Genomic DNA, 17,491 nt, shown 5'->3' with positions numbered 1-17,491 from the left:
ATCAGCCTTGAATATTTGCACCCTAAAATTTATAAAACAAGCTGGGTATACTGAGACAGATATCATCAGTGAGGTTATCACCATGAAAGCTTATGACAACTTGGAAAGAACTATAAAAGGAACTATTTTGCTGCCAATCAAGGTTGGGCCAGTCATCCAAGAGACACTTTGCCATGTTATTGATCTAAACCTACCATTTAACATCCTCCTCGATCGCCCATGGATTCATGCCATGAAAGCTGTTCCATCCACTTACCATCAGTGCATCAAATTTCCACATCAAGGCACTGAGGTAACCATCCATGCCAATCCGGAACCCTTTGCTTACTGCAATGCGATTAAAGCTTCATATACAAACCATTTCCCTAGAATTGATATCGGCACATCCATCGCCAGCTCATCCGACACTTGTAATGACCCAGAAACCATCCTCGCCTCCACCCTGTCAACTGTGAAGATCAATAACAAAGGCTATGGATAGTATAGTCTTTCAGATGCATTTGCTGTCAGGGCACTCCCACTTGATCCACATGCCCATGGATGATCGACACATCACAAAGCTAAGGAGATTCCACCTCCTTGATACAAACAGTTTGGCCCAACAACCTTTGTATCCTCAAAAATCCCTCTTCATGAGGAGCTCACTCTGGATATCAACAATTGGTTACATAAGGATGCACCTCAAAGAAATCAAGCACGCCTTGATCACTTTAGCCAAAAGTATCCCCAAGAACATAAGATCATCACTGACAAATGGAACTATCAAGGTGGTGGTCTAGGACCATAAGAAAGAGGCATGCAGTGTCCCATCGATGCACACAAGTGGGAATCGAAGTCAGGTCTTGGCTTTGGCATACCCACAACTGAGGGCACCAATACGGATGGTCACACTTTTTTGAACATTCACCGCAACCTTGTCAAAATTGAAGACATTCCTGAGGAAGTTAAAAAGAGAGCCTACAATGATATCCTAGACCAAATCTCCCTCGAAGACTCTGTTCTCCAAGAACTATCCATCCACCTCATTGACCTACCACTCGCCCATCCACAACTCATAGATTGGGACCAACCAAGCATCATACACATTGATGAGTTCACATCAGAGGAAGCACTTCTGAGATTCATGGGAGCTGAAACTCCTCATAAGAAAACAAAGCCAGATTCTGCCTATATCTGCAAGCTAGATCCCAAGTGGTATTTTGGAGAAAATCCCCAACCTAGTTTCGATACACCCAAAACTAGAACTAAGGTGAATCTGAGACTAGCTATGGCAGCGAAGAGAACCCCTTAGCAAGAAAATCCAAAGCCACAAGTAGAACATGAAGATTTAGCATTGCCTCCTCAAGATAATCGACCAGAGGTGTCTTCTATTCTAATTGAGGATACTCGAGAAGTCAACATTGGTTCTTCAGAGATCCCCAAACTTGTTCACATTGTTGCATCCCTATCACAAGACCAAGCTAAACTCCTCTTTGAGGTCTTAAGAGAGAACATTGGCCAATTTTCATGGTCATATCAGGACATGCCAAGACTTGATCCAAAGCTTGTATTTCATCATCTTGTAGTCGATCCAAAGATCAAGCCCGTCAGACAAAAGCTTAGAAAAATGCACCCCAAGGTGGCATTACTGGTCAAAGCTGAATTAGAAAGAATGTTAGCTACTAAGGTTATTCGACCTATCGACTACTCAGAGTGGATCTCCAACATGGTCCCCGTCACTAAACCCTCCGATGATATCAGAATCTGCATTGATTTCAGAGATCTTAACAAAGCTTGTCCAAAAGATGATTTTCCCTTGCCCAACATAGATATGATTGTAGATCTTATAGTTGGACATGAAATTTTGTCCCTCATGGATGGATTTTCTGGGTATAATCAAATCAAGATTGTAGAAGAGGATCAGCATAAGATAGCATTCACTATCCCTTGGGGAACCTTTTGCTACAACGTGATGCCTTTTGGCCTAAAGAATGTTGGGGCTACCTATCAAAGAGCTATGATAGCCATTTTTCATGATCTCATCCATAGCATTTTGGAGGATTATGTGGATGATATCTTGGTCAAGTCTCATACCTTCATGGATCATCTTGCTAACCTAGAGAAAGTCTTTGATAGGTTAGCCAAATATCATCTCATGCTAAATCCCAAGAAATGCGTCTTTGGGGTCACATCTAGCAAGCTTCTAGGCTTTATAGTTTCTAAACAAGGTATAGAGATCGACCCCAAGAAGGTCAAAACTATCTTAGACATGCCTCCTCCCTAGACACTATGATAGCTTTGTTCTCTTCAAGGAAAGCTTCAATCTATTCGGCACTTCATCTCCCAGCTTGCAGATAAGTGTACACCATTTTCACATTTACTAAAGAAGGATGAGAACTTCAAGTGGGATCCTTTATGTCAGTGCAGCTTTGACCATCTCAAGCAGTATCTCATCAATCCCCCTATCTTGGTTCCACCAGTTCCTGGTTGTCCCCTGATTCTGTACATATCAGCAACACCTATTGCTCTAGGGGCACTTCTAGCACAACTCGATGACTACAGCAGAGAAAGAACAATCTACTACATCATTAGAACCCTAGTTGGTTATGAACTCAATTACACTCCTATGGAAAAAGCTTGTTTGGTAGTTGTTTTCTCAACTCAAAAGCTTCACCACTACGTGCTAAGCCATACCATCCAACTAGTCTCCAAGATTGACCCTCTCAAGTATATGCTCTCCAGAACAACACTTATAGGCTATTTGGCCAAATGGGTTATTCTCCTTAGCGAATTTGACATCCAATATGTGGACAGAAAGGCAATCAAAGGGCAAGCTATAGCAGATCACCTAGTTAATGCACCTCTAATAGATGCTTATCTATTGATCACAGAATTTCCAGATGAGCATATCTGTCTAATTGAATAATAGCCCCCATGGAAACTTTATTTTGATCTCTCATACACATCTCATGGATTAGGGGTAGGAATATTGTTGGTCACACCTCAAGGAGATTACATTCTAAAAGCCTTCAAGCTACAATTCCCTAGCACCAACAATATAGCTGAATATGAGGCCCTCATAGCAGGATTAAAGATAGTTGTAGAATGGAACATTGCTGAGTTACAAATCTTTGGTGATTCTCAGCTCATCATCAAGCAAGCCCTAAATGAATATCAAACCAAAGATGAAAAGCTATTACCATACAAAGAGCTAGTTGATTAGCTAACCCAGCATTTCACAAGGCTTCAGTTTACACAAGTGCCTCGAATACAAAACAAAGAAGCAGATGCTATGGCTACTATAGGCTCGCTCTTGGAAATTCCCCAAGTAGCTACACAGTATGAGTTTTTAGTCGAGTAGCTCCTCACACCCGCCTATGTGAATGAGGATTCAAACCGTGTTTGTATCTTGGTTGGTCCCCAATCCCCTTGGTACCATGAGATTCACGCTTACCTTAATGATGGTATCATATCCCCTCACCTCACACGTACCCAACGCCAAAACCTCATCCAAAAATCATCCCGCTATGTTATCATAGCCAATACCCTATATCGTCGAGGTTATCACAATACTTTCTCTCAATGTTTAGACCAAAATGAGGTCGTGATGGTGTTAAAAGAAGTACACTCCAGACTTTGCGGTGCCCACATGAGTGGTATTGTCCTAGCGCAAAAAATCCTCAGAGCAAGCTACTATTGGCCTATGATTGAAGAAGACTCCTATGACTTTGTCAAAAAGTGTCTCCCATGTCAGCAGCATGCAAATCTTGTGCACGCTCCAGCACAGGATCTACAACCTATTGCACCACCTTGGCCTTTTGCTTGTTGGGTGCTTGATCTAGTTGGAACTATCACACCCCTCTCATCTGATGACATAAATAGATAATAACAGCTACAAACTATTTCACTAAGTGGGTGGAAGCAGTCCCCCTCGTCTCAACTACAGGAGTTCAGGTCTCCAAGTTCATCTTATGCCACATTGTTTGCTGCTTCGGCATCCCATCCACCATCTTCACCGACCATGAAGGTAACTTTGAAAATCTCAAAATGGAAGAATTATGCACTTCCCTCCACATCCATCATCGCTTTTCTAGCCCATATTTACCACAAGGTAATGGCCAAGCAGAGGCAACTAACAAAACCCTCCTCAAAATCCTAAAGAAAGTTGTCAATGATTTCGGTCGCAATTGGCATCTACAAATAAATCCAGCCCTATGGGCCTATAAAACTTCCTTCCATACATCCACAGGCACAACTCCATACTCCCTAGTCTATGGTGCCGAAGTGGTACTACCTATAGAGGTTGAACTTCCCTCCTTGCGCATATCTTTGCAAGGGCAAATATCAGATGAAGAATACAGAGTAGCTCGACTCACCTAGCTAGATCTCTTAGATGAGAAGCAACAACAAGCCTATGATCATCTCACAGTCTACCAAACTCATCTCAAAAGGAATTTCAACAAGAAGATGCTCCCACGACACTTTCAATCGGGTGACATGGTCCTCAAAGAAAACATGAATGTCCAAGCAAATCGAGAAAAGAAAGGCAAGTTTGAACCTACATGGCTTGGTCCTTATGTTGTCACTGCCTCCTTTGGCTCCGGAGCCTATCAGTTATCTACACCAAAAGGAGAACTCTTGAATGATCCTACTAAAATCATTCATCTCAAGAAGTTCTATGCTTGAAGATCCTTGGTATACCCAGCTTTTGAAAAATACAAAAAAAAATAGTAAAGAGAAATAAGCATCCAATGGTGAAAACTTGGCAATTCAAGCACCTTGGATAGGTACCTTGGTGAAAACTTGGTAATTCAGGTGCCTTTTGTACTAAGACTAATCTATTATCTATCACTATCCTATCCCTCATCCATTCACCCACCATCCCATAAAACACCTGCTTGTTCCCTTGGTGTTCCAACCAAATATCCAAAATCTAATGGAGCTTGTAAATACCTCCTGTATAGCTTGTAAATCTTGTACCTTAGCTTGTAAATCTTGTATCATCCCTTGTATCATAGCTTGTATATCCAAATCTTGTCCAAAGCTTGTACCATATTCTAGCTTGTATTATATGCCAAATCTTGTATCCTAGCTTGTATCCTATCACATGCACACAAAGAATCCCATTTTCACTTAAGCTTTTCGCAAACCATCTACCTATCCACCTATCAACTATTGCAGACATCCCACCCTTCACAAACATTTCCATCTCACAAAACCCAAATATGAACAACCTTGTACATTTGTAACATATCTTGGTCCATCAGCTTGTACATCCTCTTTAGCTTAGTACCATTGTATCTATCCAGCTTCTGTGTTAGTTCCTCCTTGATCAGCATCTTGTACACATCACACAACCCTTGGTTAGCTATCCCAATGCATCCTTTAGCTAGATCTCCTGTCACCAAAGTGTTATCCTTCTTAGTTCAGCTTGCCAGACGCATCACTCATCCAGATCCACCAGCTTAGGTGCTCTCCGATAGATCCTTGTAGAATATAGCTTTCCTCATGTCTGATCTTCGTCTATTAGTACCTCGTCCTACCCATCTCATTGGAAAATGTTTCTCTTCTGAATTTTTACTTTCTTTTGATTTGGAATCTTCCCTTTTGGGTCTTGAAGTATCTTTTCCAAAAAATATTTTTGTTCCCTCCTCAAAGTTGCCATGATCTTCCATATCATGGTATACTACGAATGGGGCAATCTGGGCGTAAGGTCTTGATCAAGTCTTTTGTTTATTTTTCTTTTTTGCTTGTGGATTACCCAGTGTTGGTTCCACTCTGATTCTTTTGAGATTCATATGTGATGCTGGGGCAATCCTTGCGTGTTTGTTTTGAGTCACTCTGTCAGTCCTCTGGACAGTTGGTGAAAAGGCCTTGATGTTCTTGGTAACCTTGGCAATTAACCAACAGTCCTATAGCAAATCTAGTGCTCAACTACATGGTGGTACTTCTCTTTGAAGTATCCCCCCGTTCAAAAAGCTTCAATGGTTTTCCTTCATCTCCATTATCCCCCATCCATATCTAGCATTCGTCTCTCCTACCCCAGCTTATGCATCACTATCTCTTTGAATCACTCCTCACCTTTAGCTTTAGGGATCCACAATCCTAGTCTTAGGAATCTACCAATCCAAATCAATCCACCAAGCCTCATCTTTCGAGATCCACAATCCTAGTCCTAGGGATCTTCGAAACCCATCTTCTGACAATCTGACTCTTTGAAATCCTATTGCATCAGCTTTTTAATCCCCTCATCCTTCTCCCTATCTTGGATTCCTTTTTATAGCGCTTTGCTCCTTCATCCTCCACCTTCCCTAAAGTCTTAAGCTTGCTTCCTCTTGTGCATCTAATTCTCCTTTATCATTCTCCCATAGTAAGAGTTTGAGCTAACTAAACCTCTTCTCTTAAGCTAATCTGAGTCTTCTTGCTTATCTCAGATTCTTGTACATTTCAAAAAGTTGTCAAGCCTCGCTTTCTCTCCCCGCCACCTTCTTGAGGGGGCATCTCGCAGTCCATTCTCTCCTCTTCTGCTCTAGCCTTGGGTATCTTATTTTCTTATCTTTGATGCCATGCCACTTGCGGCATCACATCAAAGAGGGGCAAAATGTAGACACCTAAAAATTCTTTAAAAAATAAAATATTTTTATTTTCTGAAAAAAAGTCCCTGATGACATCATCATTTATTAATTAATTAATTAATTTATTTATTTTTATGCCATTAAATCCCTTTATCTTAATTAAAAATATTTAATTAAGGAATCCCTCTCAAAAATGTTTAAATCTTATTTAAACATTATTTTCTTATTTATTAATTATTTAATTAATAAATTGACCAAAAAACCCAAAATAAATAAAAAAATTATTTTTTGCCCAAAACTTGGCCAATTTCCTTAAGACCACTAACCTCTTCCAAAATCTTCTAATCCTTCTTTAATTTTGATTAAAGGCTAATCCCATCATTTCCTACACCTAATCCCAACTCAAAATATTTAATTAAGATTAAATATTAATCCTCATGTTTATTAAAAAAAATTTAATAAATATCTCCACAACCCAAACCCTTGAAATAAATAAAACTTTATTTATTTCCTAAAAATCTAATTTATTCTAGAAAGTCTTTATCCTCATCCAAAGTCTAGACTCTTCTAGAAGATGTCTTTAAACCTAATCCTAATCCCCTCCTAACCTTGTCACATTCCCTAAAAATGGGTTAAGACTTACTAATCCAAGCCAAAGTTAACAAATATCACCTCCTTCACCCACCCTCATTAAATGCCATCCACTTGCCTATCTCTAAGCTAATTGTAAACCATCCTAATCCATCCTTTAATCATTTGCACAATCCTAAGAAAGCTTAAAACCTTCCTAATCAAGCCCAAGTTGAAATTCCTCTCATCTCCTTCAAAATATCCCAACCATAAAACTTTATGAAGCCCACTAAGCCATAAATGACTCTTCCAAGCCCTTTTATTGCTCTTACAAGCCATTATGAGGGGCTTTATGAAGATTTTTATCCCTTGAGCCTCTTTTGTTGACTTATCCTTCCCCTTTCCTCCATCCTCTCACCCTGTGACATGTGTCACTCTCTGATTGGTTGTAAGGAAGCACAATCCATGTGCTCTCCTCTCATGCAATCTAAGCCCTCCATGAGCTTTTTCCCATCCTTGCATCCTTGCCCTCAATCCCTCAAGCCTCTTGCCTATAAATTGGATCTTTCCCCTTTGCAAAATAACACAATCCATGAAGTAAAGTCATAATGCCATTTTAAGAAGCCATTTTACATCAAAACCATACACTCACACCCAAATTTCAACTCCATTTGAAGCCCTTTTTGAAGCATAAGCTTGAGCATACATCCTATCTATTTAGACAAAGCCACTCAACAAGAGAGCTTCTTATTGAGAGAGTCCATTAATGGCTCATATTCTCAATTGAGAGCTCATCTTAGTCTATCTTGAAGTTTATGAATTTTTTTTAGTTTGTAGAAGCTTTATTTAAATATGGTTTCTATAATCATACTAACATTGCTCATATACAGTTAGTGCATGGCTAAGTGATCATAGAGCTTGTAAGATGATTTTGGTGGGTTGAATGTGTTAGATACTTCAATATAAGTGTTTCAAGAGGGGGGATGTATAAGAAATCCTTTAGTGGAAGGAGTCCCCAAGGAAATATTTTTTATGCATTCCATTATACCCTAGTCAATGCTAATTTGAAATGCTTGAAACCCTCATTTTTAGGTATAAAAGTAGAAAATAGGTGTACAGACAAGTTGATAACCTAAGACCCACAAAATAGTTAAGTAATCCAAAAATAATATTCACATTGAAAGTTAGTTTTCCACCTTATTAAGGGTAATATGGATTTAGAGCCCAAAAACCAAGTTTGGAGGTCTAATTCTACTAGGTCTGATTAGGACAACTTTGACAAGTTTAGAAGAATCAATAATGAAACCTATGGATTTTGACTCAAGAGGATAGGGGTAGTCTAAAAACCCTCAATTTCAATCCCTCACTCCATGTTGAAGGCATAAAGACCATTCTTGGTGAAATTGTGAGTTTGGAGGGTAAATTGGAATGTCTCTATGAGGGGTGCAAGTAGTAAAAACCTTGGTGTAATAGGATAGGGAAGTTTGGAGGATAAGATAGAAATCCTCTTGAGAATAGGGTGAAAAAGGGGAACCCTAGTAGGATAGAGAAGAGGAATAGGTGATTCATAGTGGGAAAAGGGTTGATAAGCAATCTAGTTTACATCAAATTGGTATCAGAGCCACCAAAGATTTGGGGCTAGTGGCATGTCTTTGTTTACTAAAGAGTTAGTAGGGTAGATTGACATGGTAACCAATGCAAAACTTGCCAAGGAGATGAAGGAGAAAAAGGAGAGCAATAAGATCCTAAAGGAAACATTATAAGTGATGAAGTCAAAACTAGAGGAAATTGCTAAGGCAACTAAGAAGGAGAATCTAGTGATAAAGGTAAGGGAAAGGTTGATGAGGAAGACATAACTCTTAAACTAGCCCCTCCATTAAATGATGAGGCATTCCTCAAAGCCATCAAAGCATTGGGTGGAAAGTCCCTAGAAGGAATCCTTTTTTTAGTGGAAAGATGGACACTAAAATTGTGATGGAATGGATTGAAGGGATGGAAAACCACTTTGAATGTGAAGGTATTACTGAAGTACAAAAGGTTAAGGTAGCCAAATCTAGACTAAGGGGATCAATATTAACTAGGTGGAAGTATATCCAAGAAGAGAGAGAGAGAGAGAGGGGGGGTGGGGGGGGGGGGGGGGGGGGGGGGGGTAAAGGAACAATACTTACCTAAAGATTATGAGATTCAATTTCAAAAGTTCTGTTTGAGATCAAGGATTCAAAAGAAGAGCCTCTTAAGGTGGCTAGGTCGATTGAAGTGGAACATACAAGAAGAGATCAGTTTATGGACACCTATAATAGTCCATAATATTTCCAACTGGCCCTAAAGGTGGAAGAGAGGAATAAGAAGAAGTTAGACTCCAACTCTAGAGCAATGGGTAGAGGTAGAGATGGTAGGAATCAAAGAAGATATGGTGGAAGAGTTTCAGATTCAAGAAACCAAGGGGAAGCTAATTAGTTGGCTGAACAACAAGAAGGGAACTCAAATAGAGAAAGTTTCAGTAAGGGAAGAGGCTTTAAAAATAGTGAAAGAGGAAGTAGTAACCAAAGTAGAGGATTCTACTTTAAAGCTATGAAGTTCTATAATTGCAACCAGATGGGTCACCCTACATATAGGTGCCTTGAGAAATGTTCTACTTCCTAGGGGAGCATATAAAGAGTCAACTACATGCAAGAAGAGACTAGTAGCTATAAAAGACCATCTAAAGTTCCCTTAGAATCAAAAGAAGGGGAAAATCTAATGATAGAAGGACCTTGATTAAGGAACCTATAAAGGAAGAACCAAGCCAAAGGAAATAACTATTTAGGGTGAAGTGAAAGATGATGGGAAAAGTGGGTAAGGTCATCATAGAGTTAGGTTCCTCAGATAAAATCATATCAAAGGAGGCAATTATCAAGTTGAATATGAAAAGGATTCCACATAGAAATCCCTATAAGGTTGCTCAATAAAGAAGAACATGTTCTTGTAAGTGAATAAGCATGGGTTGAATTATCAATAGGAAGTTATAACGATAAGTTTTTATGAGACATTCTACCTATGGATGCATGTCACCTTCTACTAGGAAGGCCATGGTAGTTTTATAGAAAAATAATACATGATAGAGCCAAGAATGCATACTCATTGAAGAAAGAAGGTGTGACATTCAAAATCCATTCTTTAATAGAAGAGGGGGAAGTTAAATATCCAAGTCCTAATGTCCTCATTGTGGGTGAGAAGGAGTTCTTAAAGACCTTAGAATAAGGAGAAGGAGTAGGGTTTTCCTTGGTGTTGAAACCTAAACAAGAATTTTCTAACAAGGTAGGAAAGAAAACAGAGCTACCTAAGGAACTGCAAGAAATGCTTGAAAAATATAAGGACATTATAAGTGATGGGAAACCTACTACCCTACCTTGTAAGAGAACTTTTAGCCATCAAATTTACTTCATTCCATGAGCCACACTTCCCAAAAAAGATGCCTATAAAATGTCCCCTCAACAAAATGAGGAAATTTCCAAAGAAATCCAATAATTCTTAAACCAAGGCCTAATTAGGAAAAATATAATCCCTTGTGTTGTGCCTACTTTTTTGGCACATTAAAAGGGGGGGACTTGGAGACTTTTTACTAATTCAAAAGCAATTTATAGGTTCACCATTAGGTATAGGCTCCCAATACCTAGGATTGAAGACCTAATGGACTATTTAGGGGAAGCAAGATACTTTACCAAGGTATATCTTAAAAGTGGTTACCACCAAATCAAAATAAGAGACGGGGATGAATGGAAAAAAACCTTCAAGACCATAGAAGGTATGTATGAATGGATTGTAATAAAATTTGGCTTTTTAAATTCCTCCTCCACTTTTATGAGGCTTATGAATGAGGTATTGAAGGACTACATTGGTAAGTTTGTTGGTTTCTATTTAGATGACATATTGATTTTTAGTAAAACAAGGGAGGAGTATATTAAATATTTGAAAATTATTTTCAAGAAATTGCAGAAAGAAAAGCTAATGATAAATTTGGAGAAGTGTGACTTCATGAAGAAGGAGCTAGTATTCCTTGGGTTTTTTTTGTCTCAATAAAACCTCAAGATGGACCAAAGTAAGGTGTATGCCATCCTAAACTGGCCTACTCCCAAAGCCACAATAGCGGTGAGAATTTTTCATGATTTGGCTCAATATTATAGGAATTTTATCAAACATTTTAGTGCTATTTGTGCTCCTATGTTAGATTTTGTAACACTCAAGAAAGGGATAACTACTCAGGTCATTCTTGTACTACCTAGTTTTGATAAACTTTTCATAGTAGAGTGTGATGCTATCAATGTGGCTATTGGGGTAGTCTTATGTCAAGAAGGGAGATGAGTGTATTTTAATAGTGGGAAGCTAAATAAAGAAAAGAGGAAATACTCTTCCGACGACCTAGAGTTATATTCTCTTGTCCAAGGTTTGAGAAAGTGGAGGCATTACTTGCTTCCAAAGGAGTTTGTGGTATATTTAGATAACCAAGCCCTCAATTTCCTCAACTCCCAAGATAAACTTAGTAGCAAGCACATGAAATGGGTGGAATACCTACAAGCACAAGAAAGGAGTGTGGAATAAGAGGGTTGATACCCTAAGAAGGAGACTCCTAATAGTGCAATAGGTTTAGTTGTAGAGCATTGGGATTGATAGCTTCAAGGATCTAATGTTGATGATGAAGATTTTGAAGATATTTACAAGATATGTAAGGAATACAAGAAAAATATCCATGGTGAACTTTTGGAATACACATTACAAAATGATTTATTATTTAAGGGGAGTCATCTATGTGTTCCTAGGGGATCAATGATAGAAAAATTGATTCAAGAAAAATACAATGGGGCACCTGGTGGTCATTTTAGAGTCAATAAGAGTCAAGAGCTAGTCACTAGATTCTACTTTTGGCCTAAAATGAATAGGGATATCAGGTCTTATGTGGAGTGTTGTGTGGTATATCAAAAAGTAAAAGGCACATCTTCCAATGTAGGTATTTATCACCCCCTTCCAATTCCTAGTAGGTCATGGGAGTGTTTAAGTATGGACTTTGTGGTAGGGTTACCAAGGACTAAGCAAGGTTTTGATAGTATTTATGTTGTAGCAAATAGATTCAACAAAATCGCACATTTTATCCCTTGTAAGATAGTCCAAGATGCTTGTAAAATTTCTCACTTGTTCTTCAAGGAGGTGGTAAGAATCCATGACTTACCTTTGAGCATTGTTTCAAATAGGGACACAAAGTTCATGAGTCATTTTTGGAAGACCTTGTAACACAAGCTAGGCACAAATTTGTCTTTTGGATCCACCTATCATTCTTAGAAAAATGATCAAACTAAGGTCATCAATATGAGTCTTTGCAACTTTCTAAGGTGCCTTACAAAGGAATATGGATATGTTTTGGATTGACTTATTAGACAAGCTAAATATGCATAAAATGATATAGTGAATAGATCAACTAGTAAGAGCCTTTTTGAAATTATTTATGGGTTGCATCCTATAGGGGTATTTGACCAAAGAGAGTTGAAGGATGTTGCAAAAGGCAATAGATATGTTGAGGACTTATCCCAGTCCATGAGGGAAGTCCATGAAACAATAAAGAAAACCCTAAATAAAAATGCCAAGAAACTCAAGCATAAGATGGATGATAGTAAGATAGATGTGCAATTCCAAGTTAGGGATCTTTTGATGGTTCATCTAAATAGAGTAAGGTTGTAGAAGGGAGTTCGACATAAGCTTCATATGAGAAGTTTGGGACCTTGTCAAATACTGGCCAAGTATGGAAATAATGCATATAAGGTGGATCTTCTTGAAGATATTGTGTTATCACCAATCTTTAGTGTTTCTAATCTAGTTAGGTACAAAGTCCCCACCCTAGATGTTTAATCATATTCTTAAGGAAGTCACTCAAAATGTAGAAAACCACCACCTAAGGTACCTAACAAGATACTTGACTCAAGGTTTTACAAGAAGACTATAACAAACAATTATTTGGAACATCTTGTCAAGTGGCATGGAAAAGATGATGAAAAGGCTACTTGGATCAAGGAAGAAGACTTCATGAAGTTGGGCATAGACTCTAGCTTGCTAAATCCAAGGATGGACTGAACTCTTGTGTTTGAGGGAGTATGGTGTAAGAGCACCTAGGCTAACTCCTAGTCCTAGTTCAACACTTTTATTTTTTCCTTGTATAGACCTTAGCCAAGTTATTTTTTTTGTTTGGACCTTATAAGATCATGTGTATTTTCTCTTAGATGGATTTGACTCGGTTCAATCCATTCTAGTATTTTCAAGTTATGTTTTCTTGCTTTTTATTTAAGGTTTTTAGGTAGTAAGATTAGGATGATCGGTCTTATGCCCTAGAAGTTTAAAGAAAGTTTTTTTGAGCTTAATTTTGACTCTATTGTATTTTTACATCTCCTTGAATAGTTCAGAGGTCATACATTGTCATTTGATGCAAAGTTGCAAAAGATATCAAAATGTTGTCAATTGTTGCAAAAGTTGTTAGCTAGGAAAAATTGGTCCAAATTATGTGAATTACTGCTTTGAAGGATAAATCATGCCTAGAAATCGTAAAGAGACCACAATATCCTACTTGGTAGTTTCCAAGTGTCAGATGCGAAAACTACTAGAAGCTGCTAAAAGTTGTCAACAATTTTGAAAAGTTGCTTGACAAGATTTTGTAAAAAGTTGCATGACACAAGGTTGGAGTTGATAGTTATGGAAACTATTTGAAACCTCTGATAAATAATATAAAAACATGGAGACCCATTCCAAGGTTTGGTTTTTGTAATAAGTGAATTTGAAAAGCTAAAGGCACGAATTGGTGATCAGTTTTGGAAATTCTTCATGATTTTGATTGCTTGAGTACTATGATGGATTGAAAAACATTTTTTCTCATATGGTATTTTTATTTCATGTCCTTATAGTTCATTTTTTTTCAAATTTCAAGTTGATACAAGTTCATTCGGTTATAGTAGTTCAAAAAGCTTTTGTAAATGGGTTGTTTATCGTTTTTATTTTGACAATTTTTGGATAAATGGATCCCCCATGAATCCTCACCATGGAATCATCATGGACTTGAGGGAAATGGAAGTGGAGTATTTTTATAGAGTATATACAAAAGGAGAGTCCTAGACAAACTAGTTTTCCATTTTTTAAGTGATGCCCTAGGTAAGCTAGCAATGCATGGTTAGGTGATCATAGAGCTTGTAAGATTATTTTGGTGGATTGAATATGTTAGATACTTAAATAAAAGTGTTTCATGAGGAGGAGGGATGTATGAGGAATCCATAAGTGGAAGGATAAGTTCCCAAAGCAATATTTTCTATGCATTTCATTAGACCCTATTCAATGTTGATTTGAAATGCTTAAAACCCTCATTTTTAGGCATAAAAGTAGAAAAGGGGTGTACAAATAGGTTGAAGACCTGAGACCCACAAAATATTAAAGTTATCCAAAAAATGTATTCACATTGAAAGTTAGTTTTCCACCTTATTAAGATGAATCTAGAGTTAGACCCCAAAAACTAAGTTTGGAGGCCTAATTCTACTAGGTCTAATTAGGACAGGTTTGACAAGTTTGGAGGAGTTGATAATAAAACCTATGGATTTTTATTCAAGAGGATAGGGGTAGTATAAAAACTATCAATTTGAATCCCTTACTTCATGTTCAAGGTAGAAAGACCATTCTTGATGAAATTGTGATTTTGGAGAGTAAATTGGAATGTCTCTATGGTAGATGCAAGTAGTAAAAACCTTGGTGTAACTGGATAGGGATGTGTGGAGAATAATATTTAAATTGTCTTGAGATTAGGGTGACAAAAGGGACTAGTAGGATAGAGAAGATTCCTAGGTGAGTCCTAATGGAGAAAGGGTTGATAAGAAACCCAGTTTACGTCATTAGGTATCATTTCCTAGTTACTAAAGGACAAAATAAAACCATAGAGCAACCAAAAAATGATCACATATGTGAATGAGAATACCACAAAAGCCAAGTACAGATGTTAATGCATAAATTCCTTAAATTCTACTCTGCCATTTTGTAGTAAAATATTCAAATGAAGTATTCTCAAGTGGTAGTTTAGACTTATAATTAAAGAGAGGGCATGTAATATCGACTATGGCCCCAATTTTATTAGAATCTTCATTTGAAGTAATATTTGCAATAGAGTAAATCCATATTTGACAGTGAACCCTATTTTTTGATGTACATAAGAGTATCTATCTGAATTCTATTAGATTAAATGGTCCTTCAATTTAGTGAACTATAATTTAGCAACCCTTAATCTCAAAAACATAGAATTGATTAACAAAGAAGTGTACCCATTCCTTGCTTTCAAATCTTTTATCTGATGGAATCCATATTGTCAAAGTATTAACTAGTTCATGTGTGGCATATTAGGCTTATCTTGATTGTTATAGAGATAATTCTACCTTGAATATTTTCAAAAAAGGATGGGGCTTGCACTATTCCTCAATTGATTCTATGATGTCAAAAAAGAAAGCTTAATAAGTGGTTTAGGAAAAATGAACATGTGAAAATGATGTTGGTGGATAAAAAACTTGACCAAAAAACAAATAAATATCTAATGATCTGGATGAATACTATAGTCATTGGTGTCTATTAGGCTATTTCTATTGTTGACTTCTTAATTTAGCTCTTCCATCTCATATAGGAAACACCTTTGGCATAAAATATGGCCAAGAGAAACCTATAAATAAATAAAATAACTCTACCTTTATGAAGTCCTTGTTTACTTATTAATAGATGGAGGAGAGCATAGGAGACATCCTAATTTTGAGCTTGTACTCAAATAATAATTACAAAATATTATTGAACTCAAATTAAATTATGAGATATTAGCTAAAATAATTACAAAGTATTATTCAACTCAAATTAAGTTATGAGACAAAAGTTTATGGATAGTGTTATTGGTCTGCAACCAAGTGTCAAGCTAGGGCATCTGAGCCCTAGCTTCTTCTTGTCTTCTCTATATGCATGAAGGTGGGGAGCGATTAATCAATTTTGGGGGGGTGGGGGTTTCTTTGTTGTGGCCACTTTTTAAAGCCCTAGTCTAGTTATGTTTGGCCTCTTTTTTGTAGATGAGGTCCTCTTTCAATCAGTGGTTCTTGGGGCTAGATTTATTTGTTGTGGTTGGTCATGGGCCTTTGGACAGCTATGTCTTAGGGCAAACCATCTAGGGCTGCACCCACCATGGATTTTTGTGTTGTGGTGGGCTTGAATTCACCTAGAAAAGATGTAAGGATTTTTTTTAAAGCCCTCTTTTCTCTGAGTATAGGATCAATGGAATCAAACTTATCTAAGGTAGCTCAAATCTCAAAGATTAATGGTTTCCTTGAGCACTACAAAGAGAGACCTAAATTGGTAATCCCATTTCAAATGATCATTGGGGATATTGATCATTATTCAAAGCACTCTCTGTATTGAAAATTTTTGGGATGAGGAGTGTCTCTTCAATTTTTGGAAACTTGGGCTAGGAGGATTTGGGATCCAGAGAGTGAAATGGAGGTTATGCTACTTGTAAATAATTTTTTCATGGTCACATTTATCTACCTGGTTGATTGCAATAGGGGTTTTGAGGGGGGGCTATTTTCATAACCACATTGGATTGTTCATTAAACCATGGCATGTAGATTTTAATCCTTCGAAGGAGATTCCAAATCACGTTCCAATTTGGGTTCAATTACCCAAATTTCCAATTGATTGTTTTCATGAGGATGTTCTACACATGCTTTCTTCGATGCTTGGAAAGCTAGTGGGGTCTTCGAATCAAACCCTAGGTAAGAAAGTAATGAATTTTTCTTGGATTTGTATGGAGCTTGACTTGAGAAGACCTTTTCCAAATTTTGTGGATATGTGTGCAGGCTCACATTCTTAGGTGCAACAATTGGATTACGAGGCCCTTCCTTTCTAGTGTCACCTTTGTCATGAATATGGTCACCTGATGCATAGATGCTCAAAAGCTAAGACTGTGGAGCCCCAGCCTCTACTTCCTCCTCATAACACTCCTAGTGTTGATAAAGGGAAGAATCCTATCTTTGGTGAGGGGAATAATGCTGAGGGTTTTGTTCCAGTTAAGGCTTGAAACCAAAATAGAGGTCATAAGAGGACTTTAATGGAGAGACAAGATGAGGATATTGTTTACAGGTTTGAGGCCCTAAATGACTTGGTCATCAAGGATTTAATCCAAGATTAAATAGTGTGGATCAAAGTATGGTGGGTTCTATCCTAGAGGATAACACTTCCATTCCTCCTCCTACTTCATAGGAGGAATTTTTCATGCCTATGGTCATGGATGTGTAGACTAAGGCCCAAATGATATTGGGTCCAAATGTTGAATTGGGATAGGGAGA

This window comes from Cupressus sempervirens, chromosome 1, assembly GCF_028749045.1.
Source record: "Cupressus sempervirens isolate cs-2001-9-10 chromosome 1, ASM2874904v1, whole genome shotgun sequence".
NCBI classification, from domain to species: Eukaryota; Viridiplantae; Streptophyta; class Pinopsida; order Cupressales; family Cupressaceae; genus Cupressus; species Cupressus sempervirens.
The sequence above is the reverse complement of the archived record's forward strand: the minus strand, read 5'-3'. Positions refer to the sequence as shown.